We start from the raw sequence: 13,320 nt of genomic DNA on the forward strand, positions 1-13,320 counted from the left end.
ACAAACCGGGCCGGTCCGGTAACCGGTCAAACCGGACCGGTTCCCAACGGTTTCGCAAACCCTGGTCGTGAATGGTCTTATTTGGTATCTCTCTTTCCTAGCGCGCACGTTTTTCGAGAAGAGAATCTTGTATGCATGGTGGTCTACATGAAGTCTATTTGCAAAACTTTTTCAGAGATGGGTGTAACTTTTCGCAACGAATCTAATGACGGTAATTAATCGGTGATTGCCTATGGTGATGCTACAGTAACCGTCCTCTAATCGCGCAGTCAAAGGCCTCATTAGATTCTTCAGGGTTCCTAGCGCGGGAGTTCTGAAGTTGGTTTTGTAAACTGGCTTTGTTTGACACCGTAATTAGCAGTCAAAATGTTACTATTCCCTAGCAAGAAACAAACCAAACAAGGCCATTATGCTGTTCTGAATTTCTGGTTCTCGGTTCTGTTGTTCTGAATTTCTGGTTATCGGTATGTATGTGCATGTGCTGATATCTAGTGTTGTGCGTAGGAGCAATTGGCTCCAAGGGCTCATGGATTCGTTCCTCGTTCAGAGCGAGGAGCTTGTGTTGTAGCCTAGTAGGAGAAACCTGTTAACAGATTATATGATCTACATTCTTATGATCTTATATGCCTATTGTTCATTTGTTTGCATATGAATTGTGCACGGTTGCAATTGTTGCGTCGAGCTAACCGTGTTAAGGGGTTGCATGTGTCGATGTTCCCGTTTCGTGTTATTGATTCCCAATCGTATTTGACATGTTACCGATCGAAATATTCCGTTTCTGATATCCCGTATATCAAATTTATTTTCTCGTCCGACTTTTCCGTTCTCGGTTTCTTTCCTAGCTAAAAAATTCAGGAGCAGCAATGCTTAAGGCATTTTCCCAACCGTTTTCGTCCATATCTACTTATCCGGATCAGCGGCGTACCATCCACAATCATGTCGTTTTTTTCAATTTTATATTTTTCAAAATCGTTTTTTATAGAAATATATTTTCGGTTTCACAATTTACAGGTTTATACCCCTACCGCCCGGCAGGGGGCCGGCCGCCCGGTAGGGGGGCGGCAGGCTCCCCCCGTATAAAAGCCGAGGTCCCCCCCCCTCCACCTGCATTTGCAGCAAACAACATCCATAGAGGGAAAAAGGAGAGACGTGGGGTGAGGGAGGGAGTTGCAACAGCGAAGCCCTGCCGGATTTTGGATCTGAACCGCAGGTAACCAATATTTCTCAACTTTGTCATTCTAATTTTTTTGTATTTTTAATTCTATAATTAGTGTTTTTTATAATTGTAACCGCTTAGGGTTCGGATTAGTAGTTATAATTGAAGTCGTACCATGGTTTTAGAAACTGGTTTAATTAAAATTAAGTCTTTGGATGGCCAGATATGTCGAGCAAGGTGGCGTTTCAAGTTCATTATGGTGATTTCTATAGAATTACTCGTGATTCCTATGGAGTAAATATATCATCGTTGGAACGAAGACAGTGCAGTCTAGATAAACCCCTAGAGAGGAGTTTTGGTTCCATACGCAAATGGCTTCACGGGAAGTTCAATGTGAATCCAAAGACTCATTTGCTTACGGTTCATACCGTGACTTCCTGTGAAACAAATGTGGATTTCTGGGAGTTGACGCTTATAAGTAGTACGGAAGAATGTAAACATTACATGCACGCAGCTCTTCAAAGATGGTGGCCTCTCGCAATGGTAATTCAGATTCACCAGAAGGTCGGTCATTTAGGTGAAGGATCAACACACACAACATATGATGAAGGATCAACACACACAACATTCAAAGAGGATAAAGAAGAAGAGAACGTACAAGCTATAGAACCAGAACCACAAGGTTTAGCAGATGAAGGCGAGCGGATACCTGGAATTGTGGAGGACATGGAGAAAGAAGACCAGGATGCACAAATAATGGAGCAATGTGGGGACTCATCGGACGATGAGAACGATGAGCGCTTCCCAGTGCTAGGTGAATGTCGTGAAGAGGGTTTTGGGAATCCAGTGGTACAAGATATTAGATGTCCGGAGTTTGAATACAGAGTGAATGAGGTCATACAAGGGGCAAAGTATCGTACCATTGAAGATGTGAAGGATGCTTTGAAGGTCTGGGCTATATCTCTGAGGAAGGAATTCAGAGTGTTGAAGTCTAGCAGCAAAGAATACGAGGTGAGGTGTGCAGATAGAGACTGTACATGGCGAGTGCATGCCTACAAGGAGAAGTTCAAAACACACTGTGAATGTTCAATTGTTACACCACATACTTGTAGATTGACAGGTGTTGCGGGACATCACCGTAATATCACATCTACTTTCGTGGCCAAAAAGATGTATGGGGTGATTCTTGAGAAAATGGATTACGAGACTGCATTGATAATTAGGGACATTGAATAGAATTTCCAGTATGTGATCAGCTATGCAAAGGCTTGGCGGGCTAAACAAAAAGTGTTTGAGATGCGGTTTGGCACTTATGAGGCTTCATATGACAACCTACCGCGTATGCTTGAAGCAATTGTGCACAGAAATTCTGGAAGTGCTTATGATACATACAGTGTACCGAGCTTGTCAGGGGGCCCAAGCATTTTGCTGCGAGCTTTCTTCTGCATTGGTGCATGTGTGAGGGCCTTCATTTACTCCCTTCCTGTTTTGTGTATTGACTGCACTTTTCTGACAGGGAAATATAAGGGAACAATATTGACGGCGATCGGAATTGATTGCAACAAGAAGATAGTTCCCATCGCCTTTGCCTTTGTTGAGAATGAGAACACAGAAAGCTGGTACTGGTTTCTTGAACGTTTGAAGAATCACGTTGTTGCTGGAAGGCCTAATGTTTGCCTTATCAATGATAGGCATGCAGGTCTACTTGCAGCTATAAGGCAGCTCCAAGAAGGTAGTCAATTTTCACCTCCTATATGGCCAGATGTTGTCAATAGGTGGTGTGTGAGGCATATGGCTGCTAACTTTGTTCAAGCGATTGTGCACTCAGAATCGGCAGAGGAAGTTCGATGCTTTGTGGGGTATAATTGATGACATGAGCGCTGAATTGCTTAAGAGCCAGGCCACATCAACCAACAGGAGATGTTCTACAGATTTATTAGTTCGAGGTGCCAAACCATTTACACAGTGGATTGATGGTGCACCTAAAGAGAAGTGGTCACTTTTGTATGACACAGATGGGAGGCGTTACGGGATCGAGACGACCAACCATGCTGAGTGTTACAATATGGTAATGCGTCGTGTTCGTGGATTTCCTCTTGTTGGCATTGTTGAGTTCATCATGTATGGATGTGTAAGGTATTTTAGGGAGCGGTACGCATCAACCGCTTCCTTACTTCATGATCCAGGCGTACGTTTTTGCGGAAGGGTCAATGAGTACAAAGAAAAAAAGATGGAAAAGGCTCGATTTCACTCAGTTATATCGATGGGCACAAAAGAGCAAAGGCTTGAGGTATCATGCAGGGAAAAGACCGGACAGGGTGTCCGCAGACAAAGGGTAGTTCAAGAAGTTTTGATAACCATTGACGGGAGGGTGTTCTGCAGATGTCAGAAGCCAAAGGTGCATCACTTACCATGCTCCCATGTCATCGCGGCTTGTTCTGTATCTGGGTTAGATGCTGCGTCGTATGTTTCTCACTATTTCACAAAGAAAGCCGCTGCACAGACTTGGTGTCATGAGATATACGACATCGGTATTCTAGGACCATTCACTCAAAAAAATTCTCATCCAATGCTCATCCCAGATCCATCTATGAAGAGGGGCATAGGCCGACGGCAGACGCGTCGTATCCATAATGGAATGGACGAATCCGAGGTTGGAAAGAAGAAAAAACGTTGCAACTTGTGTGGAGCAGACGGTCACACTTACAAGAAGTGCCCACAGCTTTCAGTACCCACTGCTGCTGCCGAGGCTGGACCTTCCGGAAATCCGACGGATGGATCGGCTCCACCTACAAGAATTCACCGCATCTAGTTGTGCACGTAACATCTTGCAATGTATTTGTGTGTACGAAACTAATTATATTATGTATATACTATCTAGATGTCTTGTTTAATTAGTTGGCAGTGCGTATTTCTCTCGAATTTGGTTGTAACGAATGAAACATTCAATGTAATATGTTATGTAGTATTTTGTTTAACATTCTATTTATATTTCGTTCATTGTATCTTATGTGGTATTGTATCATAGAGCCACACGAGGTTCAAGATTCATAAATAAATATAATCATTGCAATCAAACATAGCAAACATATAAGTATTTCAATTAAAGGTACAGGAGGTCTGCTGTCCCATCACAATTTACATCACAATCTAAAACCGATGAACATCATATGTTATAGATCATGTCATGAAATCATCTAGGTCGTCATCCCAGTTGACAGATGGTGGTGCTGCAGGTGGTGTAGCATGACTTGACGAACCTCTCGACTTTCCCTTTCTCTCTTTTCTGGTTCTAGATTCATGTACAGGGGGACAAACATTATGTGTTGGAGGCCATGGTTTTGGGGGCATGAAGTCATCCATATCGTCATCCCAGTTAACACAAGTTGGTGCTTGAGGTGGTGCAGCATGATTTGACGAATCTCCGGTCATCTGTTCTTGCGGAGGCCAAGAACTATCACTCGAAGATCTTTTCCACCTCCTTCGTCTAGTTTGCGGCATAACTCCACCGAAGGTACATACCAATTTACGGAAATTTGGTATCGATTTGTTAATCAACTCCGTGTCCTCGGGGTAATCCTAGCCTATAATTACACAATAATTTTACTATTTCGTAAATATGGATTACAAATGACGGACGGGATTAGAACTGAATAAGAGTTACCTTAATGTGCATCTCATACACCTCTGACCGCATCCATATCTTACAAGTACTTTGTAAGAATCCAATAACATTAGGATGATTCGCTAGTTCACATACCCTCATGTATATCTTCCGACGTTCTAGTAGGTGTTCCTTTACATCTTGCATTGTAATACTTCGAAACAATGTGAAATCTTTAAACTGAACTAATTTTGACAACACAATCTCTATCGTACCATACGCTAATACATCCAACTTCTTACGGATTACAAGATGTGTCATGATCTCAAGTATTATACTAGATTTTTCTTCGGTCCATGAAAATCCTCCAAAATTGGAGGCAGCCATTGCCTTATGCTGCAATATTTAGAAACAAGTTTAATACTATATTTCACTATTCAAAACTTAGTTCTATTTTAATTTATAATTCATTTAGAAACAAGTCTGTAATAAACTTAAATTTTAATACTGAACTGAAATTTTAATACTATAGCATTAATTAAATTAAATTGCTTTACAATATTGGTTGTAGCGAAAATGGCCTCTCATGCCAAGAATTGAAGAGACCGTAAAGAAATCCAAGTCAAATAAATCAAGACAGAGATACTTTAGTATCACCGGTTGAACCGACGCTGAGAAAATCACATACGTCGGTGCATTGACTTGGAGCACACCAGGAAGTTTAGTATCACCAGTTGAACCGACGTCAGGAAAGTTGAGAACATCGGTGCAATGGATCCAGAAGCTGAGGCAAGGTCTATACACCGATTGAACCGACGATCGGGTCTTGGTGAACGTCGGTGCAGTTGTCCAGAGAGTTTGTTTTTCAGAGTTTACAGGACAACTACACTCACCGGTTAAACCGACTCAGCATCGGTTGATTGCCCGTACACGCAACGGCTAGTTTTTGAGGCGGGCAGTTTAGTATCACCGGTTGAACCGACGATGGCTATTGGAGGTACGTCAGATTAACCAGTGTTAAGTATTTTTCTGGCAGCTTTTCTCCAACGGCTATATTTGCTTGTGCTGCCTATATATACCCCCAAGGCCGGGTCATTTGAGGGTGCTGGAGTTGCTGAAAGCTTACTACACTTGAAGAACACCTCCAACCACCTTAGAGTTTCATTGTACATCATATAGGCTTAAGCACGCTTGTGAGAGTGCTTAGTGCTTGATTAGGCTTAGTTCTTGAGAGAACTAGCTTGAGTGAAAGTCTTTCTACGGCAAGCATCTTGTGTACTCGTCGTGTGACCCCCCGACTTGGTGTGGAGCGGCAACGACACTTTGTGCGGGGAAGGAGACCCCTCTTGGTGAGAAGCTCCAAATAGTGAAGACGGTGCCGTTGGTGACGCTTCGAGAGAGACGGTGCCGGTGGCCTTATCTTGGTGACTTGGGGTCGCTTAGCCTTTGCTTGCCGGGAGCCTTGGTGGCGAACGCAAGACGGTGATCAAGCGGAGAGACTTGGCATCACACTTGTTCTTGTTGGACAAGTGGCCGTGGACGTAGGGAGGGACTTGGTGTCCTAACCGAACCACGTTAAATCGTGTGTCTTGGTGTCTTCACGGGAGTTTGCATATTCTCTCCCTTACCTCTTTACTTATCGTATTACGTTTCCGCATTTACTCTATCTTGCGTACCTTTACTTTCCTAGTTAGTTTGATTAGGATTGGCTATAGGTTGCAAGTCTTTTAGGGGTAAATAGAGAGTAGCATAGATAAACCTTAGTCATAACTAGCATGTGTAGGACGTGTTAGGTTTATCTTATGCAAACAGATTGAGCCCTAGGATAGAAAACGATTAGCGACCCTATTCACCCCCTCCCCCTCTAGGGTCGGACACCCCGGTGATCTTTACATTGGTTAAATTAAATACAAAAAATTTAGAATGACAAAGTTGAGAAATATTGGTTACCTGCAGTTCGGATCCAAAATCCGGCAGGGCTTCGCTGTTGCAACTCCCTCCCTCACCCCACCACTACTACAGAATATGCCTTTGTTCCAGGCCATTTGTCCCGGCAGCCTTTGGGCCCGGGACAATAGGTGGCTTTTGTCCCGGTTGGAGGCACCAACCGGGACAAAAGGGTGGCCTTTTATCCCGGTTGGTGTCTCCAACCAGGACAAATGCATGTCCCTCGCTCGGTGATTTCGAGAAGCTATCCTTTTCTTTATATCCCTGTGTACCGGTGCCTTATCATTTCGTACTCCTCGAGCTGTCTCTCACCTCAACTCCTCTCACTCTCATCTTTTCTCTCAGGGGAGTACTAGATCTAGCGCTCGGCCCGGGGAGGCGCAGGCGGGAGGAGGCCGGGGGCCGCCGGCGCGGGCGGCCGCCATCGACTGCCGCGCGTCCGGACAGGCGCCCAGCAGCGCGGGAGGAGCGGGCCGGGCGACGCCTCCGGCCGCCGCGCGTCCAGGCCGGGGGCCGCCGGCGCGGGTGGGGCGCCGCCGCCGCCTGCCGCGCGCCCAGACCGGCGGGCACCGGCGCGGGAGGAGCGGGCCGAGGAACGCCTCCGGCCGCAGCGCGTCAAGGCCGGGGCCGCCGGTGCGGGCGGAGCCGGTGCGCCTCCGCGTGGGTGGGAGCTCGGCCAGGCCCCAGTGCGGGGCCGGCGAGGGGCGGGACCGGCGTGCGCCGGCTCAACGGCAAGCGCAAGCGCAAGATTGGAGGTGGAGATCCATAGTATTTTTATTTTTCTATTGATGAACTTGTTCTAGCTGCTGTTGTTCGGAAAAAGGAAGATTGAATATATTTTTAATTTGAGGATTGTTGCTGGTTTAATTGTTGTAATTGGAGAAATTTGGGGTAGATTGAACATATTTTTAATTTGAGGATTGATACTGGTTTCATTGTTGTAATTGAACGGGAGATTTCATGATGTTGTTATTGATTAGGGAATTTGAGAAATGAGACATATGCTGAGTAGAACTAGAACAAGCAGAGGTAGAAGAAGAGGGCACTGGGGCCAGCGACGGCCGCCGGCCGGCGAAGCCGCCGAGCGGTCAGGGTTCATTTTTTTTATTCGTGAAAATTCTATTTGTCCTGGTTGGTAGCATGACCTGGGACTAAAACTACTCTTTAGTCCCGGTTGCCACACCCGGGACTAAAGACCCCTATCTTTTGTCCCGGATTGGAGATCCCGGGTGAGAAATCGGGATAAAAGAGGTTTCCTAACCGGGACTATTGAGCTGTTCTGTAGTAGTGCATGTCTCTTCTTTTTCCCTCTATGGATGTTGTTTGCTGCAAATGTATGTGGAGGGGACCTCGGCTTTTATATTGGGGGGAGCCTGCCGCCCCCTGCCGGGCGGTAGGGGCCTCCATGCGATAAAACACAAATTTTAATTACATATAGGCCCCTACCGCCCGGCAGGGGGGCGGCAGGAGGCCGCCGCCCCGCAGACGGGCGATAAGCCCCCTGCCGCCCCCCTGCCGGGCAGTAGGGGTATAAACCGGTAAATTGTAAAACCGAAAATATATTTTTGTAAAAAATGATTTTGAAAAATATAAAAATGAAAAAAACGCCACAATTATGTACGCCCCAAACACAGCGCCGTTCCCGCGGGCCATGATGAACTGGGCCGGCCCGTCGAACTTGGCAGCAGATTCGGATAATTTTAATATCGAGCTCTAAACTGGAAATCGGATTCCTCTGTTTGGAAAAAAAACTGGAAATTGGATCTCTCTCAACGACGCTGTTTCCTCCGCGAAAGCTATTCATCGCGCGTGAGTGGCAGTCAAGCCGTCGCAGAAGCGCCGCGACACCCTGTTCATCTTCCCCGGTGAGCTCCGGCTGGGTTAGGGCTCTTCGGGGTTCGGGTTGCCGGTCCCGTGGCCTCTGGCGGCCTTAGAAGAGGAATGGAGGGGGGGCAGGGAAGCCCGGCGGCGGAGGCGGGTTGCGGGCGGCGGCAGTCGGTGGCGGGGACGCCGCCGGCCGGGGGCGGCGGGAAGACGTGCGGTGGGCCAGGCACCGGGCCTGGGAGTGTGGATCCGAGCTGATTAGCATCGGCGGCAGCGGAGGGAGGCGGCGGCGGCACCGGAGCCGGGGGAGGAGGGGGAAGGCGGGGCCGAGCGGCCGCATGTACTGAGCTCTGATCGACCTCCGCCCAACAACCCCATCGAGGTGTACCACCACTGTTGCTTCCCTTGCTCGGCCATCGCCACCGAACTCAGCTCGTCCCAACCGCCTAGAAGAAGGGAGGAGGAGGCGGTGGAGAGAGGATGGAGGATGGAGGTTGAAATATGGGGACTTTTGCTAGATTTAGATGCATTATTTGAAAAGACTGTGAGAAGAGGAGCAACCCTCAAAAGCTATATGAGGATTGTGATTTAGAGGCTATTGCTAGAGCTAGACATGCAAACAAACAAAAGTACAAATCAGATCGTTTTAGATTGTTTTAGATGCATGATATTTACTATGCACCTCCATATGCCTATATCTAAATACACAAGAAATATTATGTACCTGAAAGATAAAACGACCTATATATATATACACCAGCAGAGTGTCCAGCTAGCGTGACCAACTGACCATCCACGTGGATCCGATCCGATGCCACGCATGCACCTTGCCTGATGCTTTATCAGAAATGCGCAGTCTCTGCACATGGCATCAGCCGCTCCATAATGCAGAGACTTGTAGTCACGACGTCGATGTGTTTGGATGGATGGGCAGTGATAGAGACAGGGATCAATATAGGTGGCCAACCGGCCGCACGGCACGGGCACGGCCCGAGCACGGCCAGCACGGGCACGCCGGGGCACGGCACGCCGGGGCACGGCGGCTCCGCCGTGCCGTGCTGTGCAGTGCCGCCGTGCCGCCATCCCGGCTCAGGCACGGCCCGGCGAGGGCGCCGGGGTGCCGTGCCATGCCGTTGGGCACGCCAGCACGCCAGGCCGGCGGCGGCGGCGGCCTGCGTGGGAGCGGCGGCGGTGGCCGCTGGCCGGGGAGGCGAGGACAGGGGGCGATGGAGGCGGCCCGGTGCGGCGCGAGAGGAGGCACGGCAGCGGGCCGGCGGCGCGGTGTGAGAGGGAGGCGCGGCGGCTGGCCGGCGGCGCGGTGCGAGAGGGCGAGAGAGAGGGGCGCGGAGAGGAGGATAGAGGCGTCGGGAGGTTGAGGGAGGGAGGCGGCGGCTGAAGGAGGACGATGGGGCTGTGGCATGTGGGAAGGAAAAATGATTTGATTTTATACCTAGATTTGCAAATTGGGCCATCTCTGTTAGTGTTATCGGGCCGGCATCGTGCCGGCCCATTAGTCGTGCCGTGCCCGTGCTAGTGCCGCGGGCTGGACTTGCGGCCCAGGCACTATATAGACCGTGCCTCGTGCCGGCACTGGCACTATGTTGTCGTGCCGTGCCGTGCTAGTGTCGTGCTTTTTCGGATCGTGCCCGTGCTGGCCCATCGGGTCTGGCCCATTTGGCCAACTATAGGGAGCAAGGAGCTAGCTAGCTCGCTACTAGCTAGCGGGGAGGCGACCCTTGCGAGCGAGAGTGATCGATCCTTTGTGTCGCCTGGAACGTACGAAAGCGACCAGTAAAACTTTACAAAAGTTCTGCACACCATATTTATAAAAATAACAGAAAGGGCGCGTCCCGTGTGGATCACTGTCAGATGTCAATTACGCCACTGAAGTCTGAAGATAGATGGATGCATGGAAGGATAGATCAAAGATCAAGATTGCCAGGTCATTTGGCTTATCGTGAAAGGAGACGACGCTGCTCTGGTCATACATACAATAATTCACTACAAAATTGTATATACTCCCTCCGTACCCAGAAAGCAAGTCGTCCTGGGCGATGACTCCATTTTCACAAAGTAAGTCGTTTCGCGCTCGCGGCCGCGTAGCTGGACGTGTTTGCCCCTGCCTCGATTGCCGTCTGCACCGTTCTTCACATTTACGCAGCGGCTCCGTGCCTCGTTTCCCGTCCGCCCCGCCCTGCGCTTCTTCGTTTCCCGTCCGCGCCGCTGGCCTCTCTTAATTGCGACTCGCATGCAGCAGGCCAGCAGTTCCTTTCTTGCATCTCCCACGCATGCAGCAAGCACCAGTTTCTCACCTGGAGCTCCCAGTCCCACGCCAACAACGACGCCATGGAGACGGCTTGAAGCTCGCTCGTGGCATGGAGGACTCGCCTAATTCAGTGGTGACGCCGGACTCGCAAAAAAATGACAACGCGCCATGTAGCAGCTTCCGCCGCGCCAAGCGAAAAAAATGACAGCGCGCCATGCAAATGTAGCCAGCAGCAAAAAAGTATTTATTGTGGCCGCCGGGTATCGACCTCGGCACCTCTTTACTCACGCATCGATACACAAACCGTATGAGCTAGGAAACTAAATCGCATGAGATGAACCCACAACTGTTATTGACTTTAGATCGTACAGCAGTGGGTCCACATGCCATTGACTTCAGATGCACTTATAGTGCTATAGATCGAGCACATTGGTCACACAGAATCCATCAATGGTAGTTGGTATAGAGGATGAGATATAGAGTATTAGAACTAGGTATAGAGAAGAGAATCTCGATGATTAGCATATAATATAGTACCTTTTAGAGAATGAAAATAGAGTATGACAAGTGTGAACATGCTCATTTAGCACACAGACTTGGTTTTTGAAGCAAAGCAAGGGATGGATTCATCTCACAGAGATGCATGCATGCCAGCAGGAAAGGGACAGGAGAGTAGACCGAGAAACATGATGGAGCTTGCTTGGGTCAAGGGTCCTACTCCAACCCACGTCTGCGTATACTTCTTCCATCCGCAAAAATTCTCACTTTTTGATGATGAGTCAAAACAGTTTGAACTTTGACAAAAATTATCCAAAAAATGTATCAATAACATAATTTTCAAAAGCTAATCCAATAACATAAGTTATTGCCGTTTGAAACGATGGTAAATTTCCATATTTTCAAAAGCTAATCCAGCAACAAAATTTTGAAATTTCTTTTTCGTGATTCATTCATTGTATGGTGCGCAGACTTTTGCAGATGAATTAATTGCACGTACCAAATTAGTGATATAAGAATCTAGCCTTTTCAGAGTGATTTCAAATAGGCTTTTCAGTCCTATTTAAAATAGCCTTTTGCAGTCTGATTTTGAATAGATTTTTCAGTGTCCTTTGAAATAGGTCTTTCAATGATAGGGGCGTAGACTCTTCAGATGCATTTATTCCTCAACACAACGGGTACTAAATCTACCTCTGTTTATATTTACGCATTGCTGGATGCATTGCAATTAACTTCAAAACGAGAAATTCTCTAGAGTAGTAATGTCTGGAGGGTCATCTAGTGGAAAGAGTTTCGGCACTTGGATAGGAAAGGGGAGAAGGAAGGGACCTCCCATTGTGTGGGAGGCATCTCTTAGTCCTATTTTTTTTCAGAAAGCGGTGTATGAGTTTCCAGTTGAGAGTAAGAGTGATTTCACCCATGAGTCTCCTCTCAGAAGATATGATAACCCAAAGAAGATTTGTCAAAATGCATGTATGGTGAAGACTGCTCAGTGCGGATGTGCACTAAGAGGATGGATGGAGCTTGTCATTTCTTCAAATGCCCTTGAGCATGGGTAATTGTTACTACTATTCATTTGTTACTACTATATCCAAAAGGTTTGAAAAGTCATAGGTTGTCTTGTCATGTGGGATAGGATGCTCTTCCCCCAATGTTGCTTTTATGGTCGACCGTGCGCTGCGCTCGGCGCGGTCGATGCGCACATGGAGGGCCCCACTCTACCGCACTCACTCCGCATCTCCCTCTACTATCTTCCTTTTTCTCTATCTCTGTTTCCTTTACTTTTTTCCTTCATCGCTGTCCACACCTCTCTCGGCTCCATGGCGGCGGAAGGGGAGGAGCAGCGCGGCATGCGGCAGGGAGGGGCGGCGCGGCGGAGCTGGTGCGCGGCGGAGCTCCTTCCCCTTTCTCCTTGCCCTTCGTTTTCCTCCGAATAGATCCAAGCGGGGGAGCTCAACCGGCGCCGCTGCAGGGGGCAGCGACTAGCATCAGCGACCTCCCCGGCGGTGACGGCGCGCTCCACGAGTGGAGCAGTGGTGACCCTTCCGCCGGTGAGCTCCGCGACGGCGGCGGCGCGGTCCCCTCCGGCGAGTGGCGAACTAAATTTTTTGTTCTGGATGCAATTTTTTTTCAAATTTTCTCAAATTTTTTTACAAAACTTTTTTTACTCGAGATTTTTTCTGGGGATGCATAAGTTTTTTTACCTGACTTTTTTATTTTGGATGAAATTTTCTTTTTGAAATTTGTTCTCAAAATTTCTCTTTCAAAATTTTTCTCATCAATTTTTTCTCTCTCTGAAGAATTTCTCTGGAAAACTTTTTCAGAAAAGAACAAAAAAATTACCAAAAATGGAAATATTTTATCTGGTCGGAAAATCGACCGTACGGACGCCAACTAACGGGTGCCCGTAAATTAGTCTTCCCCTGCTCTTGCTAATCATCTGAGGAGTCATCATTCATAACATTGATGTGGTCTTCGTTCTCCCTATGAAAATATTCAACCATGTCATGGTTTATTTTGCCCTCA

Source organism: Panicum virgatum, chromosome 8N (genome assembly GCF_016808335.1).
Source record: "Panicum virgatum strain AP13 chromosome 8N, P.virgatum_v5, whole genome shotgun sequence".
NCBI lineage: Eukaryota > Viridiplantae > Streptophyta > Magnoliopsida > Poales > Poaceae > Panicum > Panicum virgatum.